The following is a 13,763-nucleotide window of genomic DNA, read 5'->3' as shown; positions in this document are numbered from 1 at the left end:
TTTTTGGATATTTATTTGTCATGCATTAAGGGGGCGGTTGATAGGTTCTTTAGACATTAGGGGTATTTATTTCGGGAAAATAGGTTATGTGTTCCTAATTGTTCTATTCGAGAGTTGTTAATAAGGGAGGCACACAGCGGTGGATTGATGTGACACTTTGGGGTTCAAAAGACTTTAGATATATTGAAGGAGCATTTTTATTGGTCTAAGATGAAAAGTGATGTTGAGCGAATTTGTAGTCGATGCATAGATTGTAAAAAGGCTAAATCTAAGGTTTTACCACAAGGTTTGTACACACCTTTACCTACACCTAGTGAGCCTTGGGTTGATATCTTGATGGACTTTGTTTTGGGTTTACCTAGGACTAAGAGAGGTCGGGATTCTATTTTTCTGGTTGTAGATAGGTTCACCAAAATGGCACATTTTATACCATGTCACAGAACTGACGATGCCACGAACATTGCTGACTTATCTTTAAAGAGGTTGTGCGTTTACATGGGGTTCCTAGAAGCATAGTGTCAGATGGGGATGTCAAATTTTTGAGTCACTTTTGGAGAGTTTTGTGGGGTAAGTTAGGCACTAAGTTACTATTTTCCACAACTTGTCATCCACAAACAAATGGGCAGACCGAGGTAGTGAATATGACTATGACCCAATTGTTACGTACAGTAATCAATAAAATTTGAAGAGTTGGGAGGAGTGTCTACCATTTGTTGAATTTGCATACAATCGAGCTGTTCACTCTACTACATCATATTCTCCATTTGAAATTGTATATGGTTTTAATCCACTAACTCCTTTGGATTTAATTCCTTTACCTGTGAATGAACGTGGTAGTTTAGATGGCAAAAAGAAGGCGGAATTGATTAAGTCGCTCCATGAAAAGGTAAAAGCGCAAATTGAAAATAAAAGTAAGTTGGCTACGTCGCAGGTGAACAAAGGTAGGAAGCGCGTAACATTCGAGCCAGGAAATTGGGTTCGGGTGCACCTTAGGAAAGAGCGGTTTCCGGAGCACAGGAAGTCCAAGTTGCAACCGAGGGGCGATGGTCCATTTCAAGTGATTGAAAAGATAAACGACAATGCTTACAAGTTGGACCTTCCAGGTGAGTACAATATTTCGGCTACTTTTAATGTATCTAATCTCTCTCTGTCTGATGCAAGTTCAGATTCGAGGATGAATCCTTTTGAAGAGGGAGGGGATGATATGATCCAGGAGTCAAGCCTGACGAAAGCAAGTGCGAGACAAGACCCGTTGATAGTCAATGGCGAACCAATGACGCGATCAAGGGCAAAGCAAGTGAAACTAGCAATGGAATTGCTCGTTCAAGAAAATATTGATGGAACCATGTTCGAGACTCAAAATGGAGCAACTTTCATGTTCGGGTCGAAGGCCGAATCAACTTGGATCAATTTGTTATCAAGCGACGAAAGCGGAGGCTGAAGACAACACCATGCGGCCGCACACATGCATACCGAAAACCAAAAGTGCAAGTTCAGTTGAACCATGCGACCGCATGGATTTACACCATGCGGCCGCACAGGCCAAAAATTTGGCGAATTTTCTAATTTTGGTAATTTTCCATATTTTGTTAGATTTTGATTCTTTTCCATATTTTGGAGATTATGCTCGACTTTGGCACGATTTTTACCGAGTTTTTAGGTTTAGTATAAATAGGAGTTTCCATTCAATTGTTAAAAACCTTTGACATTATTGATATTGAATTAAAAGTGAGACGTATTATCTTCTCTTCATCGTTCTTCATTAAACAATTTCGAACTTATCAAGTGTTAACTTGTGGCGTTCAAACAACCGGATTTAATTCTTGAATTTCGTAATCAAGGGGTCTTTCAAGCATCGTTCTTATTGGATTTTTTTGTTCGACTTTCTTTTAGGTTAATCCTAAACTCTTGGATTAATTTGGCTTTTTTGGGTTCGTCAATCTCGTTGTGAGTTTCGTAGTCAACGTTGCTATGAGGTTCGCATCAGATGTCTTCAGGAAAGACATCTCGAAACTCTTGAAAAACTGATTGGACCTCATCAGGGGTCTATATTGGAGATTCCGATGGAACTTCCATGACAACAACTGCAAACACAACAGAATCCTCTTTGAGTGTACACTCAAATTCTATAGGGCTAATCATATGTAACCCTTTTCGCTCCACAATTTTCTTCGTCTGTTGTGAGTCAACAAGTTTTGGCGGTAAAGGATTAAGGTAAATCTTCTTCCCATTGAACGCAAAGGAACATGAATTTGATCGACCATAGATAGTGACATCTAAATCGAACAACCAGGGTCTACCAAGAATGACATGTCCGACGTTCATGGGAATGATGTCGCACCATACATAATCTTTGTATTCAAGAAAAACTGGATAGGAACCAAACAACGCTCATTTATGGCAATAGAAGAAGTGTCAACCCAAGAGATGCTATAAGGTTGGGGGTGTGGGACTGGCTGTAATCCAAGACGGGACACCGTGGCCACAAAAACTACATTAATGCAGCTACCACTATCCACAATAATTGTATAACCCTTGTTATTGATCTTGATATAAGTGTGAAAAATGACATGACGACGCCAGTAATCAGTATCTTTAGGGTAAGTGAGGGTACAACATACAACACTTAACCACGAGGTGTCGGGGACAGAGGTCATAAAATCTAGATCTATAGGGAAGATTCGGATGCAACCTAACATGGTATCATCAATATCATCCAAATCCTCAAACTCTTCAAACTTAGGTTCATAGACTTGATCTTCTAATGACTCACCTTCTACATCTTTTCGTTCCTCAATGACTAAACCTCAACTAGGACATCTAGATGCGATATGACCAAAGCCTTTACAATTGAAGCACTGCAAGCGAGAAGAAGTATAATCTTGGACTAAAGAATAAGCATGATCAAGGGTAGTGACACCTCGAAGTATAAGCTCACGCCTAAGATCATCTTTTAGGCCTTGTCTAAACCTACTCAAAGTCATTGCCTCATCCTCAACGACATGACATCGCATTTGAAATTCATCAAATTGAGTAACATAGTCAGTCACTAGTCGATTTTCCTGTGTAAGGGTATTCCATTGGTCCAACAAGTTGCGCCTGTAAGATTGGGGCAAATACTTCTCTTGAAGGCAACGCTTTATTTCCTCCCAACTTCCAACTGGAGGTGCACAACACCTCTCAAGCAGATTCTCAACACTTTTCCAGAAGAGTTGGGCGGTGCCAATTAATTTCAGACTGGCAAACTGGACACGTCGATCCTTTCGGACTCCATACCATGCCAAGAAATGATCGATGTCTCTAATCCACTGAGTAAAAACTCTAGGATCTAAGCAACCATCGAAAGTAGGAGCGTCTAACTTGATATTTCTAAAGTAACGCTCGTCATGGTGTGGAGGAGAATGATTATCGCGACGTCCGTGACCTCGTTCTCGATCAAGGCCCTGATCTCTATTCCTTTGATCACGTCGAGGATGTTGTCAACCACCTTGTCGACGATAATAGGGTATATTATGGGACACTTCAGAGTTATCAGCATCCGTCGAACTAGGAGTTTGTTCAAAATTGTCCAACCTAGCAGCTAGGTCTCTACTCTCTTCACGAGTAATAGCCATCTCGGTTTGGACAGCCGCTATTCGAGTCTGTAAATGTTGCTGACTAGTGACAAGTTGAGCTAATTGTCTAGTGAGTGCATCAAACTATGAGGGATTTATGGTGAATGTACTAGAACTAGGTGTGACTAGCGACCACTATGCAACTGCATGCAATGTAATACTAGCTATATGACTTGCGATGGAGAGATCAATGAACAATAAGTGCAAATAACGAAAAATAGCAACTTGAGCATTTAAATTAAAGGTTTGGGATTAAGTAAGTTCAAATATCACAAGCTAATACTGCTGATATATGTAAAATAACAAAACGAGGGTCAAATTACCAGTCAAAATCGAATCACATAAAATAAGTGAGATAAAAGTGGGGGTTTAACAAAGGTTTAATCATGTAATTTCAAGCAAAGTAATATAACAGCAGAACAGAAAATTAATTGATGCGATTTTAAATTAACAGTAATATAGACCAAATATAGATAAAAAAAATAAATCCCCTTTTTGTTTGTTAAGGTAACTGGATCGATCAACAGAACAAGAAGATGTACCTGCAAAACAATGTTAGAAAATACAAAAAAAAAATTCACTTTTCTTTTCTTTTTCTTTTTTTTTCTTTTCTTTTTTCTTTTTTTCCTCTCTTTCTTTTTTTTAAAAAAAAATTACAAAATCAAACTAAATTACATATAAACAAACAGGGCAATAACTGACCCAAATCATGAACTGAGCCCAATTAAAATTAAAGACCCGACCACACGAGCCCAAGCCCAGAATATTAACTAAGCCGCAACCCAATTAAAGCCAACTGCCCACTGTTATCTTAGCCTAATTGTTCTCGCCATCTACGCGATCTGTAGAGAGCTGAGTCTAAGTGGAAGGGATTACAAGTGGTGCTGAGGCTAATTCGGTGGTGTACAAACAACTTGGTGAAAATTAATGGCATGGGTCTTCGATTAGGAGCCGTCGAAGAAGATGAAGATGAGACAATTAAAATTTTGGGTTGCGATTTGTATGTGGCTGTGGTCGAGTTGGGAATTGCCGAAGACCTAGATAGCTGCCATTGGTTACTGACTGGTGATGGAGGTTTGGATGGGGTTGTGTAGTGGTGCGAGGTGTGTTTTACTTGTCTTGGTTAGATTTTTTTTTTTGTACGGCGACATGATTGTAGGCAGTGGCTTAAGGTAATAGACTAATAGTGGTGGTAGATGGTGGTCATCTGTAGAGGATGGATATACTAGAAATATTTGGTGGGGTTATTGCTCGGTTGGAGTTGCTTTGGTATATATATGTAATAGATGAGCAGGGGCGGATCTGGTATGGGGGCAGTGAGGTCAGCTGCTCCCACACCAGTTTTAGAAATTAGCACTTTAGCCTATTTTTTTCAATTTTTTTCAAAAAAGTCCTTGTAATTTATCATTTTTGCCCCCACAACTAATTTTTTTGTAATTTGCCCCCATGAAACTTGTGTTCTAGCTCCACCCCTGTGGATGAGGGTGAAGTTGCAGGGGCTGGGTGTGTGTGGATGTATGGTTTAGTTTTACAACAAGGAATGAAGTTTGAAGAAGGTTATATATGCAGGTCTTGGTAGTGATAGAGGATAGTAACATATGCAAAGAAGGCAAAGGTGTTAACTGGGTTTTGCAGAAACGAATTTGGAGTTATCACTTTAAATAGGATGACACTGGGTATGGCATGTGAGCTGTGGATTGTGGGCAAACGAATGAAAACCTAAAATGTTTCCCCCAAGTTTAGCTTTGATACCAAGTTGATGTAGCATAACATAGACATAAAAGCAATCACATGGAAGGAGAAGAGAGGGAAGTAGAAACCAGATAAAAGAAAGAGAAAGAAGTAGGAAAGGAAGACAAGAGGAGGAGGGGCAGTGGAAAAGGGGAGAATGCCTACAACACTCCAATTGTCATTTCATTTCCATCAAATCTATCCCCCATGCATAGAAGACTGCATACTTTTATACAATACAAAATATAGAAGGGCTTGGGCCAGCCCAATACATGATACAAGCCCAAAAACAAAATAAAAGGCTTGGACAAGCCCAAAACAGAATACAAACCCAAATAAAATACTAACTAAATAGTCCAAGCTAGATATCCTCGTCATTTCTGCTCTTCAAGCACAAAATATCCAGAAACAAACGTGAGAAAAGTGTGGATCTGGAGATGGATGAGCAGCTATTCTGTAATGGAAACAAATGATGGACATACATGTCAGGTAAAGGTGATAGCAATTGAGGAGAAATTAGGTGGCTATGATGGTTAGATTTGTTATGCCTAAAATTAAAGAAATTTTTCATTTACTAGAATGTTTGTATTCCTATAATAAGTTGGAGGATAGATTGATCAACCAAAATTTTCATTTTTATTTCCCACATGTCGTAAATATTGGAGAGTATTTATTTTAAGAGATTAGATTTTTTCATTTAGTCCCCATGGTTGAATAAGCGAGAATAACATTTTTTCCTGACATATATTTACTATTGTTTTGGAAAATAGAATGTAATTACTTGTATGGCTTACTATGTGATCTCTTTGTAAATGGGGTCCGTTTAAGTGGTATTGAAATTTACACACCTAAAGATATCAGCCTGAATGATTCATGTTGCACATGATTGGAGTGATAAATTGATCTTCTTAATTCAGATTCCTGTTACAATGGCATTAAATAGTGAAGCATGGCATACTTGCCCTTCTCCAATGAATGCCACATCTAATTGTGTATTCCGAGGGGATAACCCGCTGGACTTTGCTCTCTCCCTTGCAATCTTGCAGATATGTTTAGTCATTGTAGTCATCAGAGTAGTTTTTGAGATTATTGTAAGCTCCTTGCTTTTTGTTACTGTTGTATATTAATGCATAAGTAATTTAGAAAAACTCATCTTGTGAAGGATTTGAGAAGAACAAGTATAAGGGAAATGAATCTAACATAGACTAGTTATTAACCGGTGTTTGTTGTTTCACTCGAAAGGCTTGGATCAGAATGTTGTGATATCGAATGTCCTCAGTGTTAGCTTGCACTGATTGGTAATTTTTTTTGTTTCATTTATGAACAGTACATAAATAAGTGTATTATCTAATAGGCTTACAAATTTGAATGTTCACATGAAAGGCACAGTGTCTTATCATAAATGCCTTTGACTTTCATATGTTGATGATATACTAATGGACCTCACAATAAGAAGTCATGTAGTCTTGAGGTAAAAGTCATATTTGATGTACAAGGTTGCACATGCTCGTTTTTCCTTCATGTAATTTAGTCTATTTCACTTTATCCATAAAATTCATACTTGTCCTTTTTCCTTCCCATTTACATTAGTGTGTCATGAAAATCATTTTGAGCTCTAGTGTTGCTGGCAACTAACAGTATATCTTATTGTTCAGGGAGGAATAACTTGGACCATCTGTTCTTGGTACAAACAAAAGCTATTTGGCTGCAATATTCCCACCAATAAGCTTTACCGTGTTAGATACTCTAGCAATTATTGGTCTCCTGTTCTTTGTTTTTCTAGCTGGCTTAGAACTGGATACTAAATCCCTCTCTAGAATGGGTAAAAAAGCTCTCAGCATAGCCATTGTAGGGATCAGCCTCTCATTTGCATTAGGAATTGGTTCATCATTTGTCCTCCGAGCAACCATACCAAAAGGTGTAAATGTAACCTCATTTCTCATTTTTATAGGTGTAGCCCTTTCCATAACTGCATTCCCTGTTTTGGCTCGAATCTGGGTTAAACTGAAGCTTTTAACAACCGATGTTGGAAGAATGGCCATGTCTGCATCGGCAGCAAATGATGTACCTGTATGGATCTTGCTTGCTCTTGTCATCGCCTTATCTGGCGATAATCTTTTGTGTGTTGTCCTTATGGGTTTTCCTTTGTGGGTGTGGTTTTGTCATTTGTTTATACTTCATCATCTCAATAATATTTAAATGGATAGCTAGGCGCTGTCATGAAGAGAGCCTATGGATGAGATGCATATGCGTCTTGCATTAGCTTTTGTGCTTGCAGCAGGTTTTTGTTACTGATACTATTGGGATTCATGCTATGTTTAGAGCTTTTGTGGTTGGTGTACTTGTCCCAGAAGGACCATATGCTGGTGCACTAGTTGAAAAGGTTGAGGATCTTTTATTAGGCCTTTTCCTCCCCCATACTTTGTTTCAAGTGAATTGAAAACTAATGTGGCAACAATCCAAGGGATTCAGTCATGAGGTCTTCTGGCATTGGTTATATTCACTGCCAGCTTTGGGAAGATTGTTGGAACTGTTGTCGTTTCCCTTGTGAGCAAAATGCCCATTAGTGAAGTTCTTGCTCTTGGCTTTCTTATGGATTGTAAAGGCTTGGTAGAGCTCATAGTTCTTAACAATGGCAAAGATAGAAAGGTAATATTTTTCCTTGGCAGCAATGGTAACTTACTTTGAGTCATGATTATTGAAGATCTCATGGATTGTCCAACATAATTACAATGCAGGTTTTGAATGACCAGACATTTGCTATCATGGTTTTGGTGGCTCTGTTCACTACTTTCATCACCACTCTGGTAGTGATGGCTGTGTATAAACAGGCAAAAAAAAGTAAACAAAACTGGCTATAAACATAGAACAATAGAAAGGAAAATTCCGAACACTCAACTTCAGATATTGGCCTGTTTTCATAAGTCTAGAAACTTCCCATCTATCATTAACCTTATGGAGTCCTAGCGTGGAACTGAGAAACATGAAGGCCTATTTGTTTATGCAATGCACCTCATGGAGCTCTCTAGAGATCATCAGCAATATTGATGATACAGAAAGCCAGAAAAAATGGTCTTCCCTTTTGGAATAAAGTTCAGATGCCAACTAGGTCATTGTTGCTTTTGAGGCTTTTCAGTAGTTAAGCAAAGTTTCTGTTCGACCAATGACTTCCATCTCATCCCTGTCTGACATGCACATGCTCGGATACATTTGCACCACTGCTGAGAGGAAGAGTGCAGCAATAATCATTTTACCATTTCACAAGCATCAGAGGTTGGATGGCTCACTGGAGACTACTAAAGCAGATTTCGGCTGGGATAACCATAGACTTCTGCAGCATGCTTCGTGTTCGATGGGGATATTGGTTGATCTTGGACTTGGAGGAACCTCCCACATATCTACTAGTAATGACTGCGATGCGTTCACGTCTCAACACCCTGGAATCATGTTGAAAGTCATTCTCTTTTGTGGTTCCATATGGTTCTGGTTCTAAGAGAACCGAATCGAATCATGAACCAATGATTTTTTTGATAATGGAACCAAATGTTTTTTTTAAAAATATGAAACCAACTTGAACCGAATCGTTCGGTTCTGGTTTGGTTTGGTTCTAATTTTATTTCTTGAATTTTTAGTTTTGTATTATATAAATTAGTAATGTATACCTAAATAAGAAAATAAATATCAAACATTTAGGAAGTTCAAATTTCAATCATCGAGATCAAAAAAGTCATAATTAACAAACAAAATATATTCATAATTTGAATACACAAATCAATTTTTATTTTCATACCAAAAAAAAAATTTTAATAAGTAATAGCAATAATTCACTAAATAAATTGCGGTAGTTTTGAAGATACACCCCTACAATAAAAAATGAATTATTAAAATTTTTACAGTCCACTTCTATAGGTTCATTAACCGTTTAATATTTTATGAATGTTTATTAGGTTTATCTCTGTTTGTGAAGAACACAAATAACTCATCAAACAATCAAGCTAAAAAATAGAGTTTAGAGACATTTTTAAGTAACTGATCATTTCATTTTTTAATCTTAAATGACACTCTACTGACTTGATGAAATGTGTTACCTGTATGCTACGATGTTGTGTAAATCGAAAAGGAGTGAATTCAACTAAATACAAAATTAGGGTGTAGACAACTAATGAGTTGTTTATCTCAAATGACCCAAAATTGATTAATAAATTGTATTCAATTAATGGACTATCTCCAATGAATATAAAATTAGGATCTCCACTAATTATTATATATAAAATTAAATATTAATTTTGGTTCTGGTTCTGATTTTTTAACTAAAACTGAACCAGAACCAAAACCAAATGGTTCTCGATTCAAAAAACCAAAATCATTAATTTTTTTGATAGAACTGAACCGAACCGCTTGGTTTGGACTGGTCTGGACATTTTATCCACCCTCAAGTTTAGGTGAAATTCTTAAGAATAAATGTAGATCTCAACAAATGAGAAGTTTCTTGCCAATTTCAAGGAGAAAAACATTAGAAGATAGCTCTATCACATATGAAGAGAGAAGTGTGAGAAATGTTGCAGAGACAATTGGTATGATTCGTAGTTATGCTTGTGCAATTTAGTTTTGGTAAATCCCATGCCTTAGTGGGAGCTTGTTAATATCGCCATAGTTCTCTACAACAGCATCGGTCCTCGTGGTCCAACAATATCAGGAAAAGGTATCTACAGATTCGACTATAGAGACACTAGATGAGACACCAAATAGACTTAAGATCCATTGACAGAATCCTTTTTCAAATTTTAGAAATAGTTTATTGTTGAAAATGGAACTTAAATCATTGTTTCCAGAGTCTAAGTTTAATTATGTTCTTGCAAGCATCTAATAATAACATGGGATATCTTGATTTTTCCTTCTCAAAATATTCTGTTACTCACTATCTTTTATCTACCTAATTCATCTACATATCAAATTGGAGATTTCATAACTCAATATGTATCTATATAGTTATTGTTGTTATTATATTACTTAACTGCCCATTCTTCCCATTCATCATTTGGTTTCACTGAAAAGATGGTTCTTACTCTCTTCAACTTCTGTTATGCTGTGTAGTATAAGATGAGATGAACTGTGCGAATTCCACACTCCTAAGTAAGCAGATAGTTTCAATGCTAGATTATCAAGTGCACAACGTTTCAATTGTTGCCTTTTTTTCCCCTATTTATGCCCATGTAATTGTGATTTTTTCAGTGCTTCATAAATAAATACAATTCTGTGAAATATTTGTTTAAGATGTTGTTAAGCCAAACATACCCACTAGACAGTTGCCCATCTTGTCTGAAGAAACTTATTTATCTTATGCGGGGTACTCTTTAACAAGAAACCTGCAATTCGAAACATGAGATAATGAACAAGTTACTACAAATGAGATATTATCTTCAAGGTAAAACAATAGTAGTAAAAGCAATAAAATAAATTTACACGTAAGTTCAAAATTTTCCTTTATTTTTTAACAACACATTCTTCAAAAGGATCGATATTCCAAAATGTATTAACAAAAAAATGGGCACAAACAAACCCTTAGCTCTAACTACAATGCCATTCGTCAATTGTGCGGTTAATTAGCAAGTTAACCGTATTGGATTGGGTTTGGTTGGATTGTTAAAACAAGTAATGGACACCAATGAGCAAATGGTAGCAATGTTGATGACAACGTACTTTGCACGTTATTAAGCAATTAACGACAGTGGATAGCAAATATTATAAAAGGACACAATAACAACATGCATTAAAGAATGTTGTCAAATTTCAATTTAATCAATCAACAGTAATATACATTTACTGATTGTTGCAATAAATCCCTTTTACAACATGTAATTAATGAATATTATTATTTACAGGACCATTCTTGGCGTACATTATGGACACCATAATCCCGAGGTGGTGCCTCCCCATTGAAGGAGGCACGGTGTCACGACTCGCTCGATCTTGGCACAAGAAGATCGAGAAATTTAAAATGTTGACGAGTTGGAACTAACCGAAATATTCTAGACTCCCACAAGTGCATGAAGATTGCTAGAATATGGTGGGACATTCTAGAAACTACAAGCCCCTCACTTTGTGGATTATTCTAGATCATCCTAGTTTAGTCCATTCATATTTTAGTGTAGATATTTGTATAGATAATTCTAGAGGTGTAATTTAGACCGTTGGATAGAAAAGATCCTAACCATCCATTTGAGGAGGCTACCACTATAAATAGTTTGGTAGGATTCATTTGAAGATCAAGAGAGTGAAGTTGTAAAAAGTATCCTTATTCAATACAAAGCATTCTTTGTAAGTCCTTGTGTTCCTTCATTGTCCCTTTCTTAAAGTGTTCTACTTAGTGCCTTTCTAAGACATCAACGCCAATCGGGAGGCTGACTTAGTGTAATAACCGCGGGGGCGGAAGTTGAAGACACTAAGGCCGCACGGTTGTTGAAGGAAATTAGCAAGTCCGTGACAGTTGGTATCAGAGCCTAGGTTTGCTCACTTACTATCGTTGGCATGGATGGAAAAGATGTTGTGGGATCCGACATTTCGGAAGTAGAACATGATGAGCGGGGTCGAGAGGTCGAACCCCAAACCACGAGTAAGAAAACTCGACAAACTCGAAGTAAGAGCCGACCACCAGCCCCTACCGGTGGATCTCTTGAGAAAGTATTTCTCAATATGGGGGAACGCATTGAAGTAGTGGAGAATTCGCTCTCAACCCTTGAAGCTCACACCTTGGAACAACTTGATGATCTCAAGGAAGACCAAGGCGCTTTAAGGGAAGAATATACGAGGTTGGAGGTTAAGGTCATGGATGCTGTCAAAGCGATCCAAGACCAAGTGAACAAGCTTTGCGCAGATATGCAAAGTGGCCTAGACGCTTGTAAGAAGGCGTCAACCAGTGCGGGTACTAGCACGATGCTAGCGGCTCCAAGGATCGACTATCCAAAGCCTAGGGAGTTTGATGGAAAGCGAGATGCAAAAGAGCTAGATGATTTCCTATGGCAATTGGAAATATATTTTGAGGGAGTGAACATTTTGGATGAAGCTACTAAGGTACGTACTTCGACTATGTATCTTACGGACACTGCGGCTCTATGGTGGCGACGTAAGCATGCCGACATAGAAAAGGGTGCTTGTAGGATAGATAGTTGGGATGATTTCAAGAGGGAATTGAAACGCCAATTTTATCCCGAAAATGTAGTATATGAGGCCCGTAAAAAGCTTAGGGAGTTGAAACATAAGGGCACTATTCGCGATTATGTCAAAGAGTTTACTCCCCTTATGCTTCAAATCCCGAGCATGTCAGATGAAGATCTATTGTTTCACTTTACCGACAGATTGCAAAATTGGGCAAAGCAAGAACTTCAACGTCGGGGAGTGAAGACAGTAGACGAGGCTATTGTGGTGGCCGAATCTTTAACCGAGTTCCAAAGGAGCACGGATTCATCAAAATCTTCTAAAAGCTTTAAGAGTAACTCGGCTAAAGGCGGGGGAGAGAAGAAAGATTACCATAAGTCATCATTCTTCAAAGGTGGTAACGCTTACAAACCTTCCCCCTCGCGAAAAAATTATGAGGAAAAGAAGAAGGCCTCGACGGGTTCTCAAACTGGATGCTTCGTGTGCAAGGGGCCACATTTAATGCTTGATTGCCCTAAACTTGGCACATTGGCGGCTATGGCGGAGGAACGGGATTCATCCTCTTGCCAAGAGCAAAGGGCGGAACATTTTAGTTCATTGCAACTTCTTAACGCTCTCAATGCTAAGGTCATTCCGGCTTCCAATAATGAACGAGGATTAATGTATGTGGAAGCTCAAGTAAATAGACGGCCCGCACTAGCAATGGTGGATACGGGAGCTACCAACAACTTCATTACTAAAGATGAGGCTAGAAGGTTGGGCCTCACAATCACTAAAAGTGGTGGTCTTATGAAAGCTGTGAATTCTCCATCCACGCCCCTTGGTGGCATAGTTCGAGGAGTGGAAATTCAATTAGGCACTTGGCATGGCCAAGTGGATTTTTCAGTGGCTACAATGGATGATTTTCGCTTGGTTCTCGGGCTGGACTTCATGAGGAAGGTCAATGATATTCCTATGCCTTCCTTTGGCTCAGTTTGCATCTTGGAGAAGGGTTCTCCATGCATGGTTCCTACGGTAGCTAGGACGAAAGCAATGGGGCAGCTTTCGGCCATGCAACTAGCAAAAGGGCTAAAGAAAGGAGAGGCAACGTATTTGGCAGCATTAAAAATGGAGGACCAAGTTGAGGAAGTTGTGGGTGACGATAATGTGCCCGAAGTCATCAAGAATGTCCTTGAAGAAAATAAGGACGTGATGCCGCCGGAGTTACCCAAGAAATTACGACCTAGGAGGGAGGTGGATCATAAGATTGAGTTGGAACCGGGG

At 38.4% G+C, this 13,763-nt stretch overlaps 1 pseudogene; it reads left to right on the top strand.

Annotated features, from left to right (window-relative positions):
- Positions 1 to 6,274: 6,274 nt before the first annotated feature.
- LOC111400099 lies at positions 6,275 to 10,729 on the top strand (annotated as a pseudogene).
- The last annotated feature ends 3,034 nt before the right edge of the window (positions 10,730 to 13,763 follow it).

The sequence above is a fragment of the Olea europaea genome, chromosome 9 (genome assembly GCF_002742605.1).
Source record: "Olea europaea var. sylvestris chromosome 9, O_europaea_v1, whole genome shotgun sequence".
NCBI lineage: Eukaryota > Viridiplantae > Streptophyta > Magnoliopsida > Lamiales > Oleaceae > Olea > Olea europaea.
Note: the sequence above shows the minus strand (reverse complement) of the source record. Positions and strands in the feature narration are given on the sequence as shown.